This window comes from Pan paniscus, chromosome 7, assembly GCF_029289425.2.
Source record: "Pan paniscus chromosome 7, NHGRI_mPanPan1-v2.0_pri, whole genome shotgun sequence".
Classification (NCBI taxonomy): domain Eukaryota; kingdom Metazoa; phylum Chordata; class Mammalia; order Primates; family Hominidae; genus Pan; species Pan paniscus.
In genome coordinates this window covers 28,752,376-28,778,419 of record NC_073256.2, presented here as the reverse complement: position 1 = coordinate 28,778,419, position 26,044 = coordinate 28,752,376, and the positions used below count along the sequence as shown (strand labels likewise).

The 26,044-nt window shown below is 44.2% G+C and overlaps 1 protein-coding gene across 2 annotated transcripts in view; it reads right to left on the bottom strand.

The window, feature by feature from the left end:
* The window catches only part of LOC129398572 (uncharacterized), a 200,869-nt gene that overhangs the window by 30,077 nt on the left and 144,748 nt on the right, over positions 1–26,044 (bottom strand). For both annotated transcript variants that reach the window (XR_010113096.1, XR_010113095.1), the window contains exon 4: positions 4,075–4,163. The gene's annotated coding sequence lies outside the window, so the exon portion shown is untranslated. The remainder of the gene's footprint in view (positions 1–4,074; positions 4,164–26,044) is intronic.

Genomic DNA, 26,044 nt, shown 5'->3' with positions numbered 1-26,044 from the left:
ACAGAGGCTGGGTTATACATTACTCAGGATAAAATTCAACAGACCACTCCTGTTCAATATTTAGGAATGGTGGTCGATAAACAATGTATTCAACCTCAAAAAATTCAAATTAGGAGAGATTCTTTAAAAATTTTAAATGACTTCCAAAAACTTTTGGGTAACATTAATTATTTAAGACCTACTTTAGGCATTCCGACCTATGTACTGGATCTGGAATTTGTAGAGGAAACAATCCAGACTGCCCAGTTATCTAGAGTACAGACATTTCAGCCTTTTCAGCTTCTGGTTTTTGCTTCATTACACTCTCCTACTGGACTAATAGTTCAACATAATGATTTAGTGGAATGGTGTTTTCTTCCTCATTCTGTGTCAAAAACTTTTTCTAGACCAAATAGCCATATTAATTGGACAGGTTCACTGCAGAATACTTCAAATTTCTGGATTTGATCCAAGTGTAATTGTAGTTCCTTTAAATCAGCTCGAAGTTCAAGCTGCCTTTCAACATTCTGTACTGTGGCAAATTCACTTGGCTGATTTTATTGGTGTTATTGACAATCATTATCCAAAAAAACAAATTGTTTGATTTTATAAAAACAACGTCTTGGGTGGTTCCTCCATTAACCAAAAATCAACCCATTCCTGAGGCCGTTACAGTATTCACTGATGGCTCTAGCAATGGCAATGCTGGCTATATAGGTCCTGCAGACAAACTTCTTTCTACCTCTTATACTTCTGTTCAAAAGGCGGAGTTAATTGCTGTGATTACTGCCTTACAGGACTTCCCCAAACCTTTAAATATTGTCTCTTATTCTACTTAACGTGGGGAAGAGGATATGCTTGTGTTTCACCAGGAGATCATCAATCCCCTGTCTGGGTACCCACCAGAAGACTCAAGCTTCTTGTGAATACTGACAATCAAAACTACAGTGAAGAGACGTCTGTGTCAGAGACTGCCTTCAGATGTGGTGAGATCTGTGCCGACTCCTCAGAAACAGGCACACCAAATCACAATGGGTGTAAATCAATCCTCCCTGATGACAGTGGAGACCCATCTAACTAATCACACTTCTCCTGATTACCTTTCTTTTTCTCCTTACAAACCTAAATATCTCACCATTTCTATTAGCCTGAAAATAACATCCCTCTGTTCTTCTCTTTCTCCTTCAGCACTCCATCTCGCTTACACTCGGTTTTATTTAATGATTCTCCTCCTAATACTTTCTGTCTCACGAGTTTCCTCTCACACTGATTTACCTGCTACACACAATTATTCTTCTTGGGCTTAGGTGCCTTTTCCTCCACTTATTCGCCCTCTCACCTGGATAGATGCTCCCGCAGAAATCTACACTAACGATAGTGTGTGGATGCCTGGAGCCATAGACGACCCTTGCCCTGCTCAACCAGGAGAAGAAGGCACTGCATTTAATGTTACCATGGGTTATAAATACCCCCCTCTGTGCCTCGGACATGCACCTGGTTGCATCCATCTAGAAACTCAGTTCTGGGCTGCTTATCTTTCAGAAACATCAGCTACAGATAAAATGGGACATTTGGCCTCTGGCCTCTCCCTTTCTCCTTTACAACAAATGAAAGGAGGAGTAATGGGAGGTATCCCATACTTTCAATATAAACCTGCAGGAAAACCATGCCCTAAACATTTTGAGGGCCCATCTAAAACTTTAATTTGGGAAGACTGTGTTAACTCACATGCAGTAATATTAAAAAATGACTTATATGGTTTAGTAATAGACTGGGCACCAAAGGGCTATTTAAAAAACAATTGCTCCCCTGTGGAAGGGAATGCCTGGAGGCTACTTATTTTATTTCTTATCAGGAGAAAGAGAATCATCATTCTACTTTGCATACCAGGATCAGCTCATTCTTTCCCTTAAAATGGGAAGATAAAGGCATTACCCCCCCCAACCAGGCCTCCTATGATACTCCCTATTCTGAGCCCAGAACACCCAGAACTTTGGAAATTGGCTATTGCCGTGTCTGGACTGCGAGTATGGGAAGGAAAAACTATTTTGACTGTTTTTCCCACTACCGTCCCACTCTCTCAGTATCAACGTAGACCCAGACATTCTGCTTTACTTACCTCCAACCTGACTGTTCCCATACAGAGTTGTGTTAAGCCTCCTTACATGCTATTGGTAGGAAATATCAAAATTTGGATGAATAATCAAACTGTCCAATGCGTCAATTGTCATCTATACACTTGTATTAACTCCCATTTTGACTCGAGGAAAAGTGCAATGTTGGTTCGAGCTCGAGAAGGAATCTGGATTCTGATAATTTTACCTAGACCTTGGGAATCCTCCCCCTCAATACATTTAATTAATGAAGTGGTACAATGAATTCTAAAAGGACCTAAGATATTTGTTTTCACTTTAGTCGCTGTTATCATGGGCCTAATTACAGTCACTGCAATGGCCACCACTGCCGGAATGGCATTAGACCAGTCTATTCAAACGGCTCATTTTGTTAATGATTGGCAAGCCAATTCCACCCAAATGTGGAATTCTCAACAAGGCATCGATCAATAATTGGCAAATCAAATTAATGATTTAAGACAGTCTGTTATTTGGCTTGGAGATCGGGTAGTGAGTCTAGAACATCGCATGCAAATGCAGTGCGATTGGAATACTGTGGATTTCTGCATCACCCCTATTCCTATAACGAGACTGATCATTCATGGGAAATGGTCAAAGGACACCTTCTAGGTAGAAAAGATAGTTTATCATTGAAAACAACTAAATTAAAAAAAAACAAATTTTTGAAGCCTCCCAAGCTCACTTATCCATCGTGCCTGGAGCTCAGGCGTTAGATCAGGTGGCAGAAAAGCTTTATGGATTAAACCCCACAACTTGAATTAAGTCTATTGGGGGCTCCACTGTAGTAAATTTTGGAATTATGTTTCTCTGCTTAATCGGCAGGCTTTCAGTGTGCCGTACCAGTCAAATAATCCTGTATCAAAATCGAGAGAATGAACAAGCCTTCATCGCCATGGCACATTTATATAAAAAGAGAGGAAGAGAGGTTGCGGGAAGTCAGGACCCCAAACGGAGGGACTGGCTGAAGCCATGACAGAAGAACGTGGATTATGAAGATTTTATGGACATTTATTGGTTCCCCAAATTAATACTTTTGTAATTTCTTATGCCTGTCTTTACTGCAATCTCTAAACATAAATTGTGAAGATTTCATGGACACATCACTTCCCCAATCAATACCCTTGTGATTTCCTATGCCTGTCATTACTTTAATCTCTTAATCCTGTCAGTTGAGAAGGATGTATATCGTCTCAGGACCTGTAATAATTGCGTTAACTATACAAATTGTACAACATGTGTGTTTGAGCAATATGAAATGTGGGCACCCTGAAAAAAGAACAGGATAACAGCAATTGTTCAGGAAATTAGAGACACAACCTTAAACTCTGACCGCAGGTGAGCCGGGCAGAACAGAACCATATTTCTCTTCTTTCAAAAGCAAATGGGAGAAATATCACTGAATTCCTTTTCTCAGCGTGGAAGGTCCCTGAGAAAGAGAATGCGCACCTAGGGGTAGGTCTCTGAACTGGCCCCCCGGGGCGTACCTGTCTCTTATGGTCGAGATTGCAGAGGTGAAATAAACTCCAGTCTCCCATAGCACTCCCAGGCTTATTAGGAAGAGAAAATTCCCGCCTAATAAACTTTGGTCAGACGGGTTGATCTCAAAACCCTATCTCCTGATAAGATGTTATCAATGACAATGGTGCCAAAACTTCATTAGCAATTTTAATTTCACTTCTATCCTGTGGTCCTGTGATCTCACCCTGTCTCCACTTGCCTTGGATATTCTATTACCCTGTTAAGTACTTGATGTCTGTCACCCACACCTATTCGTATACTACCTCCCCTTTTGAAACTCCCTAATAAAAACTTGCTGGTTTTTGTGGCTTGTGGGACATCACAGATCCTACCAATGTGTGATGTCTCCCCCGGATGCCCAGCTTTAAAATTTCTCTCTTTTGTACTCTGTCCTTTTATTTCTCAAGCCAGTCGACGCTTAGGAAAATAGAAAAGAACCTACCTGATTATCAGGGCAGGTCCCCCGATAGTGTTGGGTGGTGGTAATGCAATGATGAAGATGGCAGGCCTGCCTCTGCCCTCCAGGAGTTTCTAGGATACAGAGGGGGACAAATAAAAAATAAGTAAATCCATGAAAGAAGTATAGGTGGAACCTGCCCTCAATATTTCAATGTAGGTTCTTTCTATTTTCCATAAGTGTCAGCCAGCTGAGAAATAAAGAGAGACACTACAAAGAGAGGAATTTTACAGCTGGGCTGCTGCGGGTGACATTACACATCAGTAGGACCGTGATGCCCCCTGAGTCTCAGATGAGCAAGTTTTTATTAAGAGCTTCAAAAGGGAAGGGGGTGTAAGAACAGGGAGTAGGTACAAAGGTCACATGCTTCAAAGGGTAAAAAGCAGAACTACTACTAAGGGTCTAACAAAGATCACATGCTTCTGAGGGAACAGGACAAAGGACAAAAGCACAACTACTGATAAGTGTCCAGCAAAGATCACAAAGCAAAGGGCAAAAGCAGAACCACTGATAAGGGTCTATGTTCATTCACGCATGTATTGTCTTGATAAACATCTTAAACAACAGAAAACAGGGTTCAAGAGCAGAGAACCAGCCTGACCACAGATATATCAGGGTGGAGTTTTTCTCCACCCTAGTAAGCCTTTGGGTACTGCAGGAGACCAGGGCGTATCTCAGTCCTTATCTCAACCGCATAAGACAGACATTCCCAGTGCAGCCATTTATAGACCTTCCCCCAGGAATTCATTCCTTTCCCAGGGTATTACTATTAATATTCCTTGCTAGGGAAAGAATTTAGTGATATCTCTCCTACTTGCACATCGGTTTATAGACTCTCTGCAAGAAGAAACATATGGCTCTTTTTGCCCAACCCTGCAGGCAGTCAGACCTTATGGTTGTCTTCCTTTGTTCCCTAAAAATTGCTGTTATTCTCTTTTTCAAGGTGCACTGATTTCATATTGTTGAAACACACATGTTTTACAATCAATTTGTACAGTTAACACAATTATCACAGTGGTCCTGAGGTGATGTACATCCTTAGCTTATGAACATAACAGAATTAAGAGATTAAAGACAGGCATGAGAAATTATAAAAGTATTATTTGGGAACTGATAAATGTCCATGAAATCTTCACCATTTATGTTCCTCTGCCATGGCTCCAGCCAGTCCCTCTCCATTTGGGGTCCCTGACTTCCCACAACAAGAAACAATAAGGTTAAGGTGGAGAATAGCAGGGAAGTCCACTTCGTAAAAGGGTCAGGGAAGAACTGTCTGTGGAAGCACCATTTTAGCTAACACCTAAAGGATGGTCTAATTTGGGGAGGTGCAGAGGAATATCATTCCAGGCTGAAGCAGCAAGTGCAAAGGCCATGTTGTGGAAAAAAGTTTGAAAGTCCAAGAAAACAAAAGGAGGCCATAGTGGCTGAAATAGAGTAGGCCAAGGGCAGGAGATAGGAGAGGGCTGGAGAGGTGGCAGGAACAGGCAGAAGACTCGGGGTCTCGATTTTATTCTATGTACCATGGGCAGGAAAGGCAGGGATGAGACTCAATGGACGCCTTAAGATCACTGAAGCTGCCAGGTAGGAAATGGATTGCTGAGCATGGAGAGCAGGTGCAGAATACCAGTTAAGACCAGTTAGGAGGTTGCTGTAGCCCAGCTGAGATAGCAGTGTCCTAGGCAAAGATAATGACAGTGAAGCTACAGAGAGTGGACAAGTTGGATAAAGTTTAGAATCACAGGACTTGCTGACTGGAGAAGAGGGCAAAAGCAGAGTTAGCACAACACATGAGTTATGACCACCTTTAGCAGCTCAGCAGGGGTGGTGCCATTTACAGAACAGAGATGGCATGGACAGAGCCCATGGAGAAGGAGGAGGAAAAAGAGAGTTTGGCTTTGGGTTTTTTTTTTAAGACAGGGTCTTTGGCTGTGTCACCTAGGCTGGAGTGCATTGGTGCAATCATAGCTCTTTGCAGCCTCAAACTCCTGGGCTCAAGTGATCCTCCTGCCTCAGCCTGCCATGTAGCAGGACTACAGATCCTACAGATGCATATCACCATGCCTAGCTTTTTTTTTTTTTTTTTTTTTTTTTTTTTGTAGATAGGGAGTCTCACTGTGTTTTCCAGGCTGGCTTCAAACTCCTGGCCTCAAGTAATCCTCCCACCTCAGCCTCCCATAGCACTGGGATTACAGCCATCACCTACCACTCCAAGCCATGAGTTTGGCTTTGGATGTAACAAGGGTGAGGTGTTCATGAGTTGACAAGTGGAAAAAACAAGAAAGAAGTTGAGTGTTTAAGACTGCTGTTTCAAAGAGAAGTCTAGCCTCAAGACAAAAGTTCAGGACTCATTAGCTGAGAAATGGCACTGAAAATTATGTAAATGGATGAGCTCAGCTAGCAAACAAGTCCAGAGAGAGCAGCACTGGGCTATGCACCTGGCCTAATGCCACCCCGCTCCTCCCAATCCCTGTGTAATGCTGGAGAGGGTTCAGCCTCTGGTGAGTTTCACCAAACCCCCACATCTCTTTCTTCTGAGACCTTCTCTAAAATCCCCTCTTTTATACTTAGTGAAATGGGATTCTCTTTTTCCCATCCAGCTTAAGCAAAAACTTTTGACTATGAGAAGAATGAGGATGCATTTAGTGTCTGTTCTGCATGGCAAATTCCATCAAAGATTTCTCATTATTCAGGCCTGGCAGTCTCATTTTCTTCTTTTGCCTCTAAGAGCACAGTCGTAGCCATACTTACTGACATTTTCACTCTTCTAATACCAGCGATTTCCCCCATCTCGGTTCTCAGGAAGTTCTGTTCACAGAATTATCTCCTGAATCCTCATCTGGAGATAGAAATTGTTCTCTGTGGCCATTTCTTCCCCCTCTAATTCTTATCAAAAAACTCAGTGATCTCTGTTCATCAAATATTAAACTCAAGCTCAACAGATCATGATTCTGGCTTGTCTCTCTCTCAGGCCTGTGGGTTAACAGGTATGCAACCTTTGCAGAGGAGACACCAAATTCTCAGGAGGCCAGAGTTTCCAAAGGTAGTGGTCACTCTTGCTCTCTTTCTCCTGCTCAAAATTCAGCACTAGAGAGTGTTACACCATTGCACCTGCAGAGGAGTTCATCTGACTCTAGGGACTACAGAGGAGAGAGATGGACAAACTAACAGGCATTCAGAAAATGACTACCACAATGGGGAAGAAAATGAAAGTCAAACCAAATAAGCAATGGTCAAAAAAAAAAAAAAAAAAAAACCTAGAGGGCAGCTGCAGTGGCTCACACGTGTAATCTCAGCGTTTTGTGAGGGCGAGGCAGGTGGATCACTTGAGATCAGGAGTTCGAGACCAGCCAGGGCAACATAGTGAAACCACATCTCTACTAAAAATACAAAAATTAGCCAGGTGTGGTGGCAGGTGCCTGTAATCCCAGCTACTTGGGAGGCTGAGGCAGGAGAATTGCTTGAACACAGGAGGCACAGGTTGTGGTGAGCAAAGATTGCACCACTGCACTCCAGCCTGGGCAAGAGTGAGACTTTGTCTCAAAAAAAAAAAAAAAAAAACCTAGAGATGTCCATCCAGGCTGAACAGAATATTCCAGAGCAGACGCTGGGACACTATGGCCCATGGGCCAAATCTGACCTGCTTGCAGATGTGTTTGTCAATAAAGTTTTATTGAAACCCAGCCATGCACATTTGCTACATATTGTCTATGGCTGCTGGATTTGGCTGCTCTCATGCTATAAAGAAATACCTGAGACTGGGCAATATATAAAGAAAAGAGGTTTAATTGGCTCACAGTTTTGTAGGCTATACAGGGAGCATGACACTGACATCTGCTGAGCTTCTGTGGAGGCCTCAGGAAACTTACAATGATGGCAGAAGGTGAAGCGGGAGCAAGAGAGTAAGGAGGGAGGTGCTACACACTCGTAAACAACCTGATCTTGCAAGAACTCACTCACTATTGCAAGGACAGGACCAAAAGGATGATGCTAAATCATTCATGAGAAATCTACCCCCATGATCCAATCTCTTCCCATCAGGCCCCACCTCTAACACCGGGGACAGCTTTTATCTTGGCTTTTTCACTGGCAGCCCCTTCCTCAAGGACTTAACTTGTGCAAGCTGACTCTTAGCACATCGAAGAATGCAATTAACTGATAAGATACTGTGGGGCGAGCAATATCCGCAGTTCCCAGGAATTTGTCCGATTGATAATGTCTAAAGCCCCACGTCTATCACTTTGTAATAGTCTTAAAGTCCTTAGACCTAGAACTGTTTACTCTCCTGTAACAATTTATCCTTTTAACTTTTTTGCCTACTTTACTTCTGTAAAATTCTTTTAACTAGACCCGTTTCCCCTTTCTAAACTGAAGTATAAAAGAAAATCTAGCCCCTTCTTCGGGGCCAAGAGAACTTTAAGAGTTAGCCATTTCTTGGCCACCAGCTAAATAAGCAGACTCTTAATTCATGTGAAAGTGTGGCATTTTCTCTAACTCATTCAAGTACAACACTTGGAGGCCCCAGCGAGAAACGCCATCAGGCGAGACCCGGGCTCCCTCCGGGCTCACGGCCGGCTTGTAGGGGGGTGCCACCTAAAAAAAAATTTTCAGGTCCTCGAAAGGTGACCGTCTTCCAGAGGAGAGCTTATCGACAACCGTGTGGGTGCCCATAAAAATTCCACCTCTGAGTCCTCGAATTCTGACCCTGAGGTCACGTAGGTCAGATTTGACTTCAGTTCTAGTAAGAGGGAAGCGGCCCTGATGAGGGTGTCCCTCTTTCCACTCTACCTGTTTCTCTAGGACGCTAGAAGGTAGAGCCCTGGTTTTCTGTTAGGCACCTCTGTGTTTCTTTCTAGGAGGGAAGTGGCCCTGACAGGGGCCCTCCCTTGACTCAGTTCACATCCCAGGATGCTGGAGGACTGAGTCCTGGTTTCTGGCAGACCGGTCACTCTCTGTCTCTCTTTTTCTATCTCTCATCTTTCTCTTATTCAAGTTTCTTGAAGAATCTCCAAGAAAGAAAAAAAAAACTGTTATATACTCTGTGTGAATAATGAATGAATGAGGGAGGACAAGGGCTTGCGCTTGTCCTGCAGTTTGTAGCTCCACCGCGAAAGCTACGGAGTTCAAGTGGGCCCTCACCTGCGGTTCCGTGGCGACCTCATAAGGCTTAAGGCAGCATCAGGCATAGCTTGATCTGAGCCGGAAGTTTATACCTGCCTGCCAATGCTAAGAGGAGCCCAAGTCCCCTCAGGGGGAGCGGCCAGGCAGGCACCTGACTGATCCCATCACAGGAAACCCGCCCCTTGTCTGTCTAAAAAAAAAAAAAAAAAAGAAAGAAATTGTCATAACTGTTTACATGCCCTAAAGTCAATTGTTTGTTTTATATTGATTGTTCTGTTCAGTGTCTATTGTCTTGTTAGTAGTTGTCAAAGTTTTGCATGTCAAGACGTTGATATTGCCCAAGACGTCTAAGTAAAAACTTCTTCTAAGTCCTTAGTGCTGATTTTTTGTCACAGGAGGTTAAATTTCTCATCAATCTTTTAGGCTGGCCACCACAGTCCTGTCTTTTCTGCCAGAAGCAAGTCAAGTGTTGTTACAAGAGCAAGTGTGAAAAACATTTGCCTGATTAAGATTTCTAGCACCATGAAAGTTGTAAGTATTTAGATCGTCATACTCCACGTCCAAGTGATTAGACCTCCTCTAAGTTAAACCAGTAGTGAGTTCAAAACAGCCACCCTGCAGATTTCCTTGCTCACCTCTCTTGTCATTCTGTAACTTTTCCAGTGCCCTTAAGTAGAACACTGTGTAAAGAAATGTACGCCCGTACAGCTTTACTTCATTTAGATTCTTACTCTGTTCCTCTGTGGCTACTGTCCAATCTTAAAAATGATCCGAGTAGTCCTTTTCCGCCTTGTCCCTGCCCCCTATCCCGCACATCTCGTTTTACGGTGCGACAGCAAGTTTACCGTCTCCAGGACTTGGCTCTGCTCTTACTCCTTAAACCCTTAAAAGTAAAAGCTAAGTTTAAGCTATTTGCGTTTAAGTCATAAAGACACCAAAAGTATTTAAAGTACAGATCTAGAAGAAGAAGAAGAATGCCTAGATCAAACTGACCCAGAAGATCTCAGGCTGGCTCTAGTCCTCCTCCCTCAATCTTAAAGCTACAGCAATGTAGCAAGTAGTATTAGCTGTTGTAAGTTTTTCTGCTCTTTCTAGTCATATTGATTCTGTTCTTTCACTACGCCAGTCCCCCAAGAAATAAGTTTCTCTGTCCATGCTAAGTTTAATATCTATGCTCAAATCTTATTAAATTGCCTTCAAAAAAAATAAAATAAAATAAGAAACACTTCCTCCCAGCCTTGTAAAGTTAAAGCCCTCTCCAATGTATGCTGCAGAATTTTTCTCTCAGTTCAGAGGATTATAAAGTCCGCCTTAAAAAAGGCAAGATCCAGACACTGTGCAAAATAAAATGGCCAAAGTTTAAAGTCAAGTGACCCCTGAAGGGTCATTGAACCTCACAATTGTTCAAGCTGTGTGGCAGGTTGTTACAGAAACTCCTAGCCACCCTGATCAGTTTCCCTACATTAGCTACGTTTAGTCAGGATCCACTCTCCATGGCTCCATTCATGCGCCATTCATGATTCTACCTCCAAGGTCCTCCTAAGCCAGACCGCGTTTTCGCCTCGACCCTCAGCCGGTTCAGCTCCCCTGTACTGCCTCCCTCTGAAGAAGAGGGGGTCTCCCTCACCCAGTCCCACCGCCTTACAACCAGCCTTCTCCCTTAAAGTTATACCATGTCTCCTCGACGACGTCCCCTGTAGTCTCGCCACCCATTGCCTCTCAATCATGACCGTGGTAGGAAGAAGTAGCCCCTCTACTACCACTGAGAGAGGCACAAGTCCCTCCAAGTGACGAGCGCTCAGCACCCTTCTTAGTTTGTGTCCCTTTTTCTACTTCTGACTTATATAATTAGAAAACCCATAATCCTCCCTTCTCTGAAAAGCCCCAGGCTTTGACCTCTCTGACAGAGTCTGTACTCCGGACCCACCCGCCCACCTAAGATGATTGCCAACAGCTGCTTTTAACCCTTTTCACCTATGAAAAGAAGGAACGTATCCAAAAAGAAGCCAAAAACTACTTCCTCACATCAGCCAATGGACCGGAAGAAGAAGCTAGAGACCTCCTTGAGGATGTCTTTCCCTCTACCCGGCCTAACCAGGACTCACATTCCTCAAGTAGAAAGAGAGCTTTAGACGATTTTCACCGGTATCTCCTGTCAGAAACCCATTGAAAGAGCCTCTCAGAAACCCATAAACTTGTCTAAGACGACCGACGTTGTCCAAAGGCCCGATAAGTCACCAAAACGTTTTTAGAGCGCCTCCAGGAGGCTTATCGGATTTACACCCCTTTTGACCCGGCAGCTCCCGAAAATAGCCTTGCTCTTAATTTAGCATTTGTGGCTCAGGCAGCCTAAGATATTGAAAAGAACCTCCAAAAACTAAAAAGATTTTCTAGAATAAATATCAGTCAGCTTTTAGAAATAGCCCAAAAAGTTTTTGATAATCAAAAGCTTAAAAAACAAAAACAAGCAACACAGGCAGCTGAAAAGGCCGCTGTAAAGCATTCAAAAGACAGACAAAAATTTTAGTGGCAGCTATCCAAGAAGTATGGAATGAAATAGCCCATTAATTTAGCATTAACTGAAGCCCCTGCTTTAGCCCTCCCTAATATCTCCATAAAAGCCAAGGAGTTGCTAAAGTCGTGCTCACTCAGACTCTAAGACCCTAAAGCCGCCCAGTGGCCTATTTGTCTAAGAGGCGAGATCCTGTGGCCTCTAGATGATCAAGTTGTCTGTGAGCCGTAGCGGCTACAGCAAGCCTGGCCCAAGAAGAAGATAAGTTAACTCTAAGCCAAAATTTAACCCTTACAGCTCCTCATTCCGTAAAGACCTTACTACAAAATGCTTCTGGCAAATAGATGTCAAATGCTCGCATCTTGCAGTATCGAAGTTTACTGTTAGATCAGCCTCGTTTGACTTTCTCTTCCACAAAGTGTTTCAATCCAGCTACACTACTTCCTGACTCAGATTCAACTATTCCTGCTCATGACTGTCAAGAACTGTTAGAAACTATCGAAACTGGCCTATCTGATCTTCAAGCTGTGCCCCTAGAAAAGGCAGATGCTGCCATGTTCACAGACAGTAGCAGCTTCCTCAAGCAGGAAATATGAAGAGCCAGTGCAGCTGTTACCACGGAGACACATGGGTTATAAGCTCAAGGTTTACCAGCAAACACCTCAGCACAAAAGGCTGAATTGATCGCCCTCACTCAGGCTCTCCGATAAAGTAAGAATAAACGTATTAACATTTACACTGACAGCAAGTACGCCTTTGCTACTGTGCATGTACATAAAGCCATCTACCAGGAAATCAGGCTACTCACCTCAGCAGGTAGCTGTGATCCACCGTAAAGGACATCAAAAAGAAAACACGGCCGTTGCCCACAGTAATCAGAAAGCTGATTCAGCAGCTCAGGTCGCAGCGAGACTTTCAGTCACGCCTCTAAACTTGCTGCCCACAGTCTCCTTTCCACAGCCAGATCTGCCTGACAATCTGACTCAACAACAACAACAACAACAACGGGCTTCGGATCTGAGAGCCAATAAAAATCAGGAAAGTTAGTAGATTCTTCCTGACTCTAGAATCTTCATACTCTGAACTCTTAAAGAAACTTTAATCAGTTACGTACAGTCTACCACCCATTTAAGAAGAGCAAAGCTACCTCAGCTCCTCCAGAGCCATTTTAAGATCCCCCATCTTCAAAGCCTAACAAATTAAGGAGCTCTCCAGTGCATAACCTGCGCCCAAGTAAATGCCAAACAAAGTCCTAAACCCAGTCCAGGCCACTGTCTCTGAAAAAAGTCGCCAAGAAAAAAGTAAGAAATTGACTTTACGGAAGTCAAACCACACCAGGCTAAGTACACATACCTTCTAGTACTAGTAGACACCCTCTCCAGATAGACTAAGGCATTTGCTACCGAAAATGAAACCACCAACATAGTAGTTAAGTTTTTACTCAATGAAATCATCCCTCATATAGGCTGCCTGCTGCCATAAAGTCTGATAATAGAGCAGCCTTCACCTCGCCTATAGCTCAGTCAGTCAGTAAGGCGTTAAACATTTAATAGAAGCTTCATTGTGCCTATCAACCCCAGAGCTCCAGGCAAGTAGAACGCATGAACCACACCCTAAAAAACACTCTTACAAAATTAATCTTAAAAAAACAGTGTAAATTAAGTAAGTCTCCTTCCTTTAGCCCTACTTAAAGTAAGGTGCACCCCTTACCAGGCTAATTTCTCACCTTTTGAAATCATGTATAATAAGGCACCGCCTATCTTGCCTAAGCTAACAGATGCCAAATTAGCAGAAATATCACCAACTAATTGATTACAGTACCTAAAGTCTCTCCAACAGGTACAAGATATTCTCCTGCCACTTGTTCCAGGAGCCCATCCCAATCCAATTCCTGACCAAAGTCCTGCCATTCGTTCCAGCCAGGAGACCTAGTATTTGTTAAAAAGTTCCAAAAAGAAAGACTCACTCCTGCTTAGAAAAGACCTCACACCGTCATCCTCACGATGCCAAGTGCTCTGAAAGTAGACGGCATTCCTGCTTACATTCATCACTCCCGCATCAAAAAGGCCAAAAGAGCCCAGCTAAAAACATAAGTCGCCAGGTCTAAGTCAGTCCCCTTAAAACTGCACCTAAGTTAGGTGAAGCCATTAGATTCATTCTTTTTATCTACCCCACTTATTTGTTTTTGCCCGTTACATCCTCTGTGCCTTCCTACTCCTTTCTCCTCACCTCTTTCACAACAGGACGTGTATTTGCAAACACCACTTAGAAGGCCAGTACCTCCAAGGAAGTCTCCTTTGCAGTTGACTTATTTGTACTGTTCCCAAAGCCAGCCCATACCCATGAAAAGCAACACAATCTGCCAGTTCCAGGAGCAGGAAGTGTCGACCTTTCAGCAAGATTCAGACACTCCAACAACCAAACTAAGTGTAGAAGCTCCAAAAGTGCAGAAAAAAGACTCCAAAATATTGACTTTTACCTCTGTCCTGGAAATCACCCTGATGCTAGCTGTCAAGATACTTATCAGTTTTTCTGCCCTGATTAGACATGTGTAACTTTAGCCACCTACTCTAAAAGATCAACCAGATCTTCAACTCTTTCCATAAGTCATGCTTCTCATCCTAAATTATATACTAGAAAAAATTGTAATCCTCTTACTATAACTGGCCATGACCTTAATTTAACTCAACAGTATCATGGCATGTCATGAAGATTAAGATTTTATACCCCAGGATTTAATGTTAAGTCTATGTTCACCATCCAAAAAAAAACCCTAGTCTCATAAAGCCCACCCAAGCCAATCAGGCCTTTAACTGATCTAAGTAACCCTATGTTCCAGAAACATCCTGACAAAGTTGATTTAACTGTTCCTCCACCATTCTTAGTCATAAAAGATTCACTCCAGAAAGTGCAAGAAAATCTAGATAAGCGCCAACAAGACAAGAAAATAACATCCCCCAGTATCAAAACATGTTCAACTAGAACCCAGAGCTAACTATTCTAATTACTAAGTTAGACAGACCCCCTCCCCGTCCTACTATTAAGTTTTAATTTTTGGACCTTGTATATTAAATTAGTTTCTTAATTTTGTAAAACAACGCATAGCTTCTGTCAAACTTATGTATCTTAAGACTCAATATAACCCCCTTGTTATAACTGAAAAATCAACGATTTGATTCCCCAAAAACACAAGTGAGGAATGTAATGCCCAACCTTATTTTTACTAACCCTGTTCTTAGACTCTCCCTTTCTTTGAATCACCTAGCATTGTTTCCATCTGAATTGACTCTCCCTTAGCTAAGAGAGCCAGAGAGACTCCATCTTGGCTCTTTCACTGGCAGCCCCTTCCTCAAGGACTTAACTTGTGCAAGCTGACTCCCAGCACATCGAAGAATGCAATTAACTGATAAGATACTGTGGCGAGCAATATCCGCAGTTCCCAGGAATTCGTCCAATTGATAGCGCCCAAAGCCCCGCTTTTATCACCTCATAATAGTCTTAAAGCCCCTAGAACTAGAATTCTTTACTTTCCTGCAACAATTTATCCTTTTAACTTTTTTGCCTACTTCTGTAAAATTGTTTTAACTAGACCCCCCTCCCCTTTCTAAACCAAAGTATAAAAGAAAATCTATCCCCTTCTTCGAGGCCGAGAGAACTTAAAACGTTAGCCATTTCTTAGCCGTCGGCTAAATGAACAGACAATTTGTCTCAAAGTGTGGCATTTTCTCTAACTCGTTCAAGTACAACACATCCAGCAGGCATGCAATCCACTCTAAAATGCCATCCTGAGGTAGTGAAGATGATGTTGCTGGAAATATCCTGAAATGGCATGTGGATGAGTACCCCCAGAGGCATACATGTTGAGCTAAGTACTTTGCTGATGAAGGGTACAAGGTGAAGGGGTTTTGAAAGGCAGAGTGAGGTTCCCCAGAAGGCTGTTGCTACAGAAAGCCAGGAGGAGAAATTACATGGCCAGACAGAGTGGCATGACCATTGGATAAGAGCTTTTTGTTTGTTGGTTTTTGAGATGGAGATTTACTCTTGTTGCCCAGGCTGGAGTGCAATAGCACGATCTCAGCTCACCGCAACTTACATCTCCCAGGTTCAAGCGATTCTCCTGCCTCAGCCTCCTTAGTAGCTGGGAACACAGGCATGTGCCACCACGCCCGGCTAATTGTGTATTTTTGGTAAAGATGGGGTTTCTCCATGTTGGTCAGGCTGGTCTTGAACTCCCGACCTCAGGTGATCCACCCGCCTTGGCCTCCCAAATTGCTGGGATTACAGGCGTGAGTCACCGTGCCCAGCCTGGATGAGGGTCTTTAGCAAAGATGGAAGTTTTGGTACCTTGCAGTTTAATCTCTTCATTTATGTCCTCCTGAAATCTTCAGGAATAGCACTATTTTGTCAATACTTCTGGGGTCGTACTTAGGGGGACTTAAAGGAGATGTGATGTGGCAGCCTTTGGCTCAAGGGAGTATCATCGTAGCTCAAAGAGATTTGGGTACTTGCCAGTTGAACCAACTCTTCTGAGGATGGGATAGATCCTGGGAGGCCACTCTGATCCTGCCAATCTTGAGGCCAGATGAGTCTTTGAAAAACATGGTTTGGCTTAATACCAGCACTTAGTCTAATACCCACCATGAATCTTGCTGAAGTGAAGCTATACAAATACCTTTTCAAAAGATTTTTTTTTTCATTCCAGATCCTTCTTAGAAATTCCTAAGGCTCAATACTGTGTGGAAGATTCTGAGAAAGAAAATAGTTTCCGATCTTTGGGATTCCCGAGATGGTCCAATCTGCAAAAGTTCATTGCCATTTCCATCAAGGACACTGAGAACAGGAGTCTTATCTGGATTGGATCCTGGGAAATGAGAAGCTTCAGCAGGTGGGAAATGCACCCTCCACAGGCTCACACCCTTGTGGGTTGTTTCAGTTATGTATTGCACCTAAAATTAGAAACTTTAAACCACCACAAGCCATTATTGCTCAGGACCCTGTGAGTTGCATGGGGACTTCCTGGCTGGTTTAACCTGGGCTCATTTGTGTGGCTACCTACAGCTGGAGGGCCAGCTGGGCGGAGCATCCAGGACGGCCTCATGCATGTGCCTGTCAGTTGGTGCTGGTTGTCAGCCGGGGAACCTTGTTTTCCTCCATGTGGCCCCTTGCCCTCCAGAACCCCTCTCCAAATGTCCCTTTAAGCAGGATAGCCAAGGTTTGCTTGGTGCCAGCATCCAAGAGGGCAAAAATATAGAAACTACGAGAGGGCTCTCAAGGCCTAAGATTATTTGCACCCCAGAAATCTGAGGTCTCAGTTAATTCAGAAAGTTCGTTTTGCCAAGGTTGAGGACGCATGCCTGTGACACAGCCTCGGGAGGTCCTGACAATATGTGCTTAAGGTGGTAGGGACACAGCTTGGTTTGATACATTTTAGAGAGACATGAAACATCAATCAATATGTGTAAGATATACATTGGTTCAGTCTGGAAAGGCGGGACAACTCCAGGTGAAGGTGAAGGTGAGACAAAGGGAAGGGGCTTCCAGGTCATAGGTAGTTAAGAGACAAATGGTTGCATTCTTTTGAGTTCTTGATTAGCCTCTCCAAATGAGGCAATCACATATACGTTTATCTCAGTGAGCAAAGGGGTGACTGAATAGAATGGGAGGCAGGTTTCCCCTAAGCAGTTCCCAGCTTAACTTTTCTCTTTAGCTTAGTAACTTTTTTTTGGGAGGGGGGACAGAGTCTCGCTCTGTTGCCCAGGCTGGAGTGCAGTGGTACGATCTCGGCTCACTGAAATCTCCAACTCCAGGGTTCAAACAATTTCCCTGCCTCAGCCTCCCAAGTAGCTGGGATTACAGGCGCCTGCCACCACGCCTGGCTAATTTTCATATTTTTTAGTAGAGACGGGGTTTTGTCATGTTGGCCAGGCTGGTCTTGAACTCCTGACCTCAGGTGATCTGCCCGCCTCAGCTTCCCAAAGTGCTGGGATTGCAGACGTGAGCCACCGAGCCCAGCCTAGCTTACTGATCTTGAGGCCCCAAGGTTTATTTTCCTTTCACGGCTAGAAGTTGTTCACCATCACTTTGGCAGCATTCCACTGGCCAAAGCAAGTCATAGGCAGCCCAGATTCTTGTAGAGGAGTATAAACTCTACCTCTTAAAGGAAAGATTGGTTCAATTATACTGCACGAGCATTTGCAGAAAGTTGTACCCATCTTTGGAAACTACCACACACACACACACACACACACAGCTTTACATGCAACCCTCCCTTGAGGTGCATCTACTTCCAGGCAGAACCAAAACTTGACAGTACTCGACAGAAGAAAATTAGTGTCCTAAATGCCAATTCTCTTCTTACTCAACTTCAGCCTCATTATAAGCAGATTCTAACAGTTTATGTGTCTTGAGAAACATTTTAATTAATCTTTGGAATTTAAGAATTTCAATTCATAGCAGTAGCCTGTGCATAGGAAATACGCATATTGTAAGTTTTTCCTTTCTGATAAATCATGCTGAGGGAACTACAATGTAACTTTTTTTTTTTTTTTTTGAGGAGTCTCACTCTGTTGCCCAGGCTGGAGGGCAGTGGCATGATCTCAGCTCACAGAAACCTCTGCCTCCCTGGTTCAAGCAATTCTCCTGCCTCAGCCTCCTGAGTAGATGGGATTACAGGTGCACAAGACGTGGTTTCACCATGTTGGTCAGGTTGGTCTCGAACTCCTGACCTCTGATCTGCCCACCTTAACCTCCCAAAGTGCAGGGATTATAGGCGTGAGCCACCAGCTCACATATACTGTGACAGTATATTGAAAGTTTCTCTTTTTTTCAAATAATTAACAGGTTTAACAGAATGTATCTCCTGATCTATTCCTTTCACTGCAGACATCTATTGCCTTTTCAGCCTAGCAGCCCTCTCCTCTATAGAGACTCACACTTCCTACTCCAGTCATGTGGCTCTCATGGGGGCTGCCATGTTCTCAAATGACTCCACCCCTCTGTCCTCAGTTGATTGGTTCAGGGATGAGCATCTGGCCTAAATTGGCCAATCAGAATTCTTTCCTTGAATATTTTTCGAAACTGAAACTAGACCAAGTTAATCATTCTCTGTGATGACAGGAATTGTGTGTAGTGAGAAATACAGGAGCTTTTGTGGCCACGTTTCCCGCCTTATGGAGAAAAGGCTTGAGTAAGAAGACATTAAGCCAGTATGCAGACAAAGCTAGAGACAGAGATAGAGAGAGAGATCTTGTGGTAAGCCCCTTGGTTTTCATCATTCTAGTACATGCTTGCTACTGCATACAACCAAGACTTTCACCTGAGGGCTTTCTCAAAGTCAGGCATAGAGTATGTCAGAAAAGCCACAGAAGCCAGGCGCAGTGGCTCACTCCTGTAATCCCAACAATGGGAGGCTGAGGCAGGTGGATCAAGAGGTCTGGAGTTCGAGACCAGCCTGACCAACATGGCAAAACCCCGTCTCTACAAAAAATAAAAAAAATTAGTGAGGCATGGTGGCAGGCACCTGTAATCCCAGCTACTCAGGAATACGAGGCAAGAGAATCGTTTGAACCTGGGAGGCAGATGTTGCAGTGAGCCGAGATCATGCCATTGCAGTCCAGCCTGGGTGACAGAGCAAGACTATGTCTCAAAAAAAAAGAAAGAAAGAAGAAGAAGAAAGCAAAGCCAGAGAGTTGATGCCCAGGGACCAGTCCACAGCCAGTGACGGATGGGAGCCAGGCTCTAAATGTTTCAATATCTTTGCCCCCTGGATGGAACAACTTTGAAATGTATTCCACATCACCTCCCAGAGGTCCCCAGTGGGGTCAAATCCTAGTTGCCTGGAGTGGTAAGCTGCTCATTGAAGCCCCCTGTGTGGCCTCCTGCCTTTCCATGAATCAATTCCTCACTCCCCTATTGGTGATCCCTGGAATCATCTCCTAAATAATCCACTTGCAATCCTGTCCCTCTTTCAGGATCTGCTTGGGGTTGGGGTTGGGGAATGCAGAGAAAAACATGATCCCTTTTCCACTCCAGACTAGTAAGACGAGTTTCTGTCACTGACAACCAAGAGTTCTGACTATTACCTCCTTCTGAGATAATTCCTAAAAGGTATTTGGGAATTTCCCCACCTCCACCCTACTGCATATGTCATCAATATGTAGATTTCTTAACAAAGTTTAATGGTATTCTTTGATCAACCTCAAATTTCACAAAACACACTGCACTTTCATAAGGGCTCCCCATGACTGACAGATCAGCCGTTCAAAAGAAGGGAAGTGTCAGAGATGGCTCTCCTAGACTCGCGTATTTTTCAGTAGAATCTGGGTCAGGATGTTGTGGTCGGGAGATGCTTCTGGAGCTCTGGGACCCACAAGCCTGCGTGTCATGGTGGAGTATTAGGACAACTTGAAAACATAGTGGCAGGAGGAGGCTTCCTCTCTCCCCTTCAGTTCATCCTCCACCACACCCAATGTGCTCAATAGATACTGGTTAAATGAATAATGGGGCCGGGCATGGTGGCTCACGCCTGTAATCCCAGCACTTTGGGAGGCTGAGGCAGGTGGATCACCTGAGGTCAGGAGTTCAAGACCAGCCTGGCCATAGAGGCAGAAGAAGCACTTGAACCTGGGAGGCAGAGTTTACAGCACGCTGAGATGGCACCACTGCACTCCAGCCTGGGTGACAGAGCAAGACTCAAAAAGAAAAAAAAAAAAATGGATTTATTCCTTCCAAACTGCAACTCACCAAAAGAAGACCAATACGTATCACAATGTTGTGGCCATAATCACCACAGTGACAATAATAAATATAATCAACTCTCGAGCCAGCCACCTCCACTAAACCTAGTGGATCACATCTAGTGTTTACTTTGGGGATATTTTAGTGGTCATGGTAGATTGTCGCCTGACTGCTGGCTTTTTCTACCATGTTTCAGGAATATAGAGATGTGTACAGATGTCCCCTAAAATTAATTAGTATGCAATTCTCAGAGCCAAACTGTACCCCAAAAGCTACTGGAATGAAAAAAAAAAAGTTTTAATTCTCAAAGAGACAAACTAGATAGTAGAAGCATTTATGTTCCCTTGGAGAATCTTCCCACCAAGGACTCAAAGTTGTCTCCAGACCAGGGAATGCCTGGGGCCTTGGACTTTCCCAATTCTGGTATCACCTCCCATTCTCCTTTAGGTCCAGTTTTCTCAGAGGGTCATGCATTGCTCATTGCCACCAAGGGTATCCAAGGACACAAACTGAAGATAATAGTGCCTTATTGTCTCTCAGTCATCTTTCTCTCCCACATGCTGGAAGGAGAGCCGAGTCCAATTTATCCAATTACAAAATAGCAACATTGGCATCATGAGATCAGCTAATAAAACTTTCGAGGCAATCTAGCTTCCTACCAAAAGTAACCAACATCTGTGGAGCACTTACCATGACTAAGGGTCAACATAAGTGGTTTGCATGCTGCATGCATCACGATGGACTAGGTTATGCTGCAGTAACAAATTAACCCCAGAGTCTCAGCAGCTTAGCAATCAAGGTTGATTTCTTACATTCCATGTCCACAATGGGTTGGCTGGGTATGGTGTGCTCCATATGGCCACTCAAAGACCTAGAATGATGGAAATTCTACCATCTTAATGTAAGGATTCTCCCATAGTTACTGCACCAGGAGATGAAAGAATGAGATGGTTATTCCCAAGCCCTCAAAAGCTGTAGACTAGAGGTGATGTCAGTGACCTCCACTTATAGAGCATTGGACCCTGGCATGGATCCATCTAACTACAGGGGGCCTGGGGAATACGGGGAGCAGATGGAAATCCCATGAGCAGTAACCATTCCTGCCAGCATGCATTATTTCATCTGAACCTCACAACCCTATGGAATAGAGAACAGAGGCTTGGAGAGTTATGGGACCTGCCCCAAGGCATCATAGATAATGAGTTGCAGAGCTGAGATATGACCCTCGGCCTGGCAGGATTCAAACCACTATGCTGCATACTCATCACAAAATTCTATGAAATTCCTCATACAGCAAAACACCACACCAAGTAAAAAGAAAGCCAAGTTGTGCAAATACAAAATAGAACTCACCTGACACTTCACCTCCTCCCCAACCCCAACCCCACCGAAAGAATCAACCTACGCAAATAACTGGAATGAAATTCTCAGGCAATTTCAGCAGGGGAAATGGGGTTATCTCATCTGGGTCTCATCCGACCTCGTCAAGACAAGACCTTCCCTACACTTCACCTGAACACCTGGACCACCGTCATGTCTTGCCACTTCTTGTTACTGGAAATCCAATGATGATGTCTTTATACAATTTATAGGTCTTTCTATAAGTGCCAAGATAAATGTCATCTCTGTACCTGCATATCATTCAGAGGTAGGCAAGCTTCTATGTAAAGTACTAGATAGTAAATATTATAAACTTTGCAGGACTCATCTGATCTCCATCCTATATATTTTTTTGTTTTTGTTTTTGTTTCACAATTTTTTTTTCTTTTTAGATAGGGTCTAAAAAGAAAATAAAACTTATCCATGTTGTGATATGGATGAACGCTGAAAATATGCTCAGTGAAAGAAGCAGACATGAAAGGTCATATATTGTAGAATTCCATTTATATGCAATGTTCAGACTAAGCCAATCGACAGAGATAAAAGTAGACGAGAGGTTTCCAAGGGCTGCAGGAGGGGGTATGCAGAGTGACTGCTGAATGGATATGAGGCTTCCAACTGAGGTGTTGAAAAAGCCCTGAAACTAGGTAGTGGTGATAATTGCACAACATGATAAATGTACAAAATGTCCCTGAATTGTACACTTTCAGATGCACAAAATGATAAATGTTGCATATATTATACCACAATTTTATTCATTTATTTTAGAGATAGAGTCTCACTCCATCACCCAGACTGCAGTGCAATGGCACAATCATAGCTCACTGCTGCCTTTACCGCCTGGGCTCAAGCAATCCTCCCACCTAGTCTTCCAAGTAGCTGGGACTACAGGTGAACCCTACCACACCCAGCTTTTTTAATTTTTTTATAGAGTTGCATTCTCGCTTTATTGCCCAGACAGGCCCAAACTCCTGGCTTCAAGTGATTCTCTCATCTCAGCCTCCCAAAGTGCTGTGATAACAGGTGTAAGCCATCAGGCCAGGCAATTTTTAATTCTTATGCAAAATTTTCAACTAATTCCTAGGATTAAAAAAAATGTCGATCAACATGCGGATTAGAGGAAAAAATAATTTTAAACAAGAGAAAAAGTTAAATGAGATGATGTATATGTATACAGTGCCTGGCCTCATGATCACTGAGTCCACTGCAGCTTTTATTTTTTTTTTCCATACAGGGTCTCACTCTGTCACCCAGGCTGAGTACAGTGGCATAATCATGGCTTACTGCAGCCTCAACCTCCTGGGCACAAGTAATCCTCCCACCTCAGCCTCTCAAGTAGCTGGGACTACAGATGCACACAAACACACCTAGCTATTTTTGTTGTTGTCATTGTATTTTTTGGTAGTGTCAGGGTCTCACCATGTTGCCCAGGCTGGCATCTTGAACTCCTGGGCTCAAGCGATCCTCCCACCTCAGCTTCCCAAAGTGCTGGGATTACAGGTGTGAGCCACCATGCCCATCCTGTTGTAGCTATTTTAATAGTGCTGGTGAGCAATAATTTGCTCTCCCTCTAAAAACAGAACATACTAAGCCAAGGAAAGCACCAATCTAGTTTGTTCTCCCCAGATCTTCAAAATGTTGGAATTAGTATAAGAGTCCAAAATATTTCATGTGGTTTATTTATTTATTCATTCATTTATTTATTTATTTATTTTGGAGATGCAGTCTCGTTCCATCGTCCAGGTTGGAATGCAGTGGCACAATCTCTGCTCACTGCAACCTCCGCCTCCCGGGTTCAAGCAATTCTCCTGCCTCAGCCTCCCAAGTAGCTGGGATTACAGACATGAACCACCACGCCTGGCTAATTTTTGCATTTTTAGTAGAGATGGGATTTCTCCATGTTGGCCACTCTGGTCTTGAACTCCTGATCTCAAATGATCTACCCGCCTTGACCTCCCAAAGTGCTGGGATTACAGGTGTAAGCCACCATGCCCGGCCAGTTTGATTTTTTATTGTTGTAAAATACATACAAAATCTATTATTTTAGCCATTTTCAAAGGAAAAATTCAGTGGTGTCAAGTGCATCCACCACACTCTACAGCCATATCCCCCATCCATCCCCAGAATGCTTTCATACTGTCCTGCAAATATGCAGCACCTTGCTACACTCCAGGTTGTTGTCCCACAACAGAGCTGGGTTGAATTATTAATGTGGACTTTGTTCAACAACGGACTAAAGAGGGAGAAACCCAAGAACTCTGTGAGGAGTGCATGACAGGTGCTCGTGGGATGACATGGCTCGGTGCCCTCCAGCTGCTGCTGCCACCACCTGTCCTGCTGGGCGGCCACCCCCTCCCAGGGAAGAAGAGCACTCACAACTGCTGCCGATCTCCTTCCAGGGCTTCCGCTGGGACTACGATCAGGATGTGGACACCCCCAACAGGGACCGTCTGGCCGGGGAGGGCGTCAAGGCCAAGTACCTCATGCCGCCCCTTGTCACAATGACCTCCCCGTCCCACTTCACTGCCATGCCAGGTAAGCGTCACTCTGCCCATTTCACCCGATGCCCATCAAAGCCCCAGCGTCCGTCATTCCCTGTGATAAGAAGCAAAAACTCGGTCAGCTTTAGGGAGGCTGGGGCGGCTCCGGGGTCTCACTCTGTTGCCCAGGCTGTAGCTCAGTGGCATAATCACAGCTCAGTGGAGCCTCAAACTCCTGGTCTCAAGCAGTCCTCCCTAGCTCAGGCTCCCCAGTAGCTGGGGATACAGAGAAGCTACTATGCCTAATTTTCTCATTTTCTTAGAAATTGGGGCAGGGGGTGTCTCACTATGTTGCCTGGGCTAGTTTTGAACTCCTGGCCTCAAGTGATCATCCCGCCTCAGCCTCCCAAAGTGCTGAGATTGGAGACATGAGCTACCGTGCCTGGCCTGATCTTTTTTAAAAAAGTAAATAAGGCCGAGCATGGTGACTCACCCCTGTAATCCCAGCACTTTGGGTGGCTGAGGCGGGTGGATCACCTGAGGTCAGGAGTTCAAGACCAGCTTGGCCAACATGGTAAAACGTCGCCTATCCTAAAAATACAAAAATAAGCTGGGCGTGGTGGCAGATGCTTATAACGACAGCTACTCGGGAGTCTGATATAGGAGAATCACTTGAACCCAAAAGGTGGAAGTTGAAGTGAGCCGAGATCATGCCATTGCACTCCAGTTTGGGCTACAGAGCAAGATTTTGTCTCAAAAAAAGAAAAAGTAATAAAAATAAAAATGTAAATAACTAAAATCACTTTTAAATAATTGTATAAAAATAATAAAACATTGACATTTACAGAGCTCAGTTAGATGAGGTGACTCATACCCTCCAATGGTGTCCTGGTTCTCTTACATAAGAATTGAAATGTCGTTCTGTAGCCCAAAAGATCCCACACAGCCTGGCCCCTGGCCCATCTTCTGTCAGCCTCTCTCATCTCTCTCCCTCTCCTTCACTTCCTTCCGGATCACAAAGGCCTTTTGCCTGTGCCTTCTGCCCTGCTCCCTCCAGCCCCAGGGCCTTGGCCTGTGCTAGTCCAGTCCCTCCAGCTCACCAGGAGCATGCAGTCCAGTCGGGGAGACAGACACCAGACACCCAAACTGGCACATACATCCCGTGACAACTCAGGAGGCATCAAGGAGGAAAACAAGTTTTTCAGGCACAGACTACAGGGGTAAACTGCCTTCAAACTAGAGAGGGAGAAAGGGGGTCTCTGAGCATGGGGCAGTTGAGCTGAAAAAGATCTCAGGGGACCAGAGCAAGGAAAGGTGTTCCAGGCAGAGGGAAGAGCATGTGTGAGGTCTCTGAGACAAAGACCTGGTCGTTTCAGAATCCCAGTGGCCACTAAAATAGAGGGATTCCAACCTAAAATGGAGGAAGAGGAGGCTGCTGGAAAGCAAAGGACTCTGTGTAAGAATCATAATAGCGGGGGTGGAGCCAAGATGGCCGAATAGGAACAGCTCCAGTCTACAACTCCTGGCGTGAGCGATGCAGAAGACAGGTGATTTCTGCATTTCCAACTGAGGTACTGGGTTCATCTCACTGGGGAATGTCAGAAAGTGGGTGCAGGACACCTGGTGCAGTGCATCGAGCATGAGCCCAAGCAGGGTGAGGCATTGCCTCACCCTAGGAAGTGCAAGGGGTCAGAGAATTACCTTCCCTAGTCAAAGAAACGGGTGACAG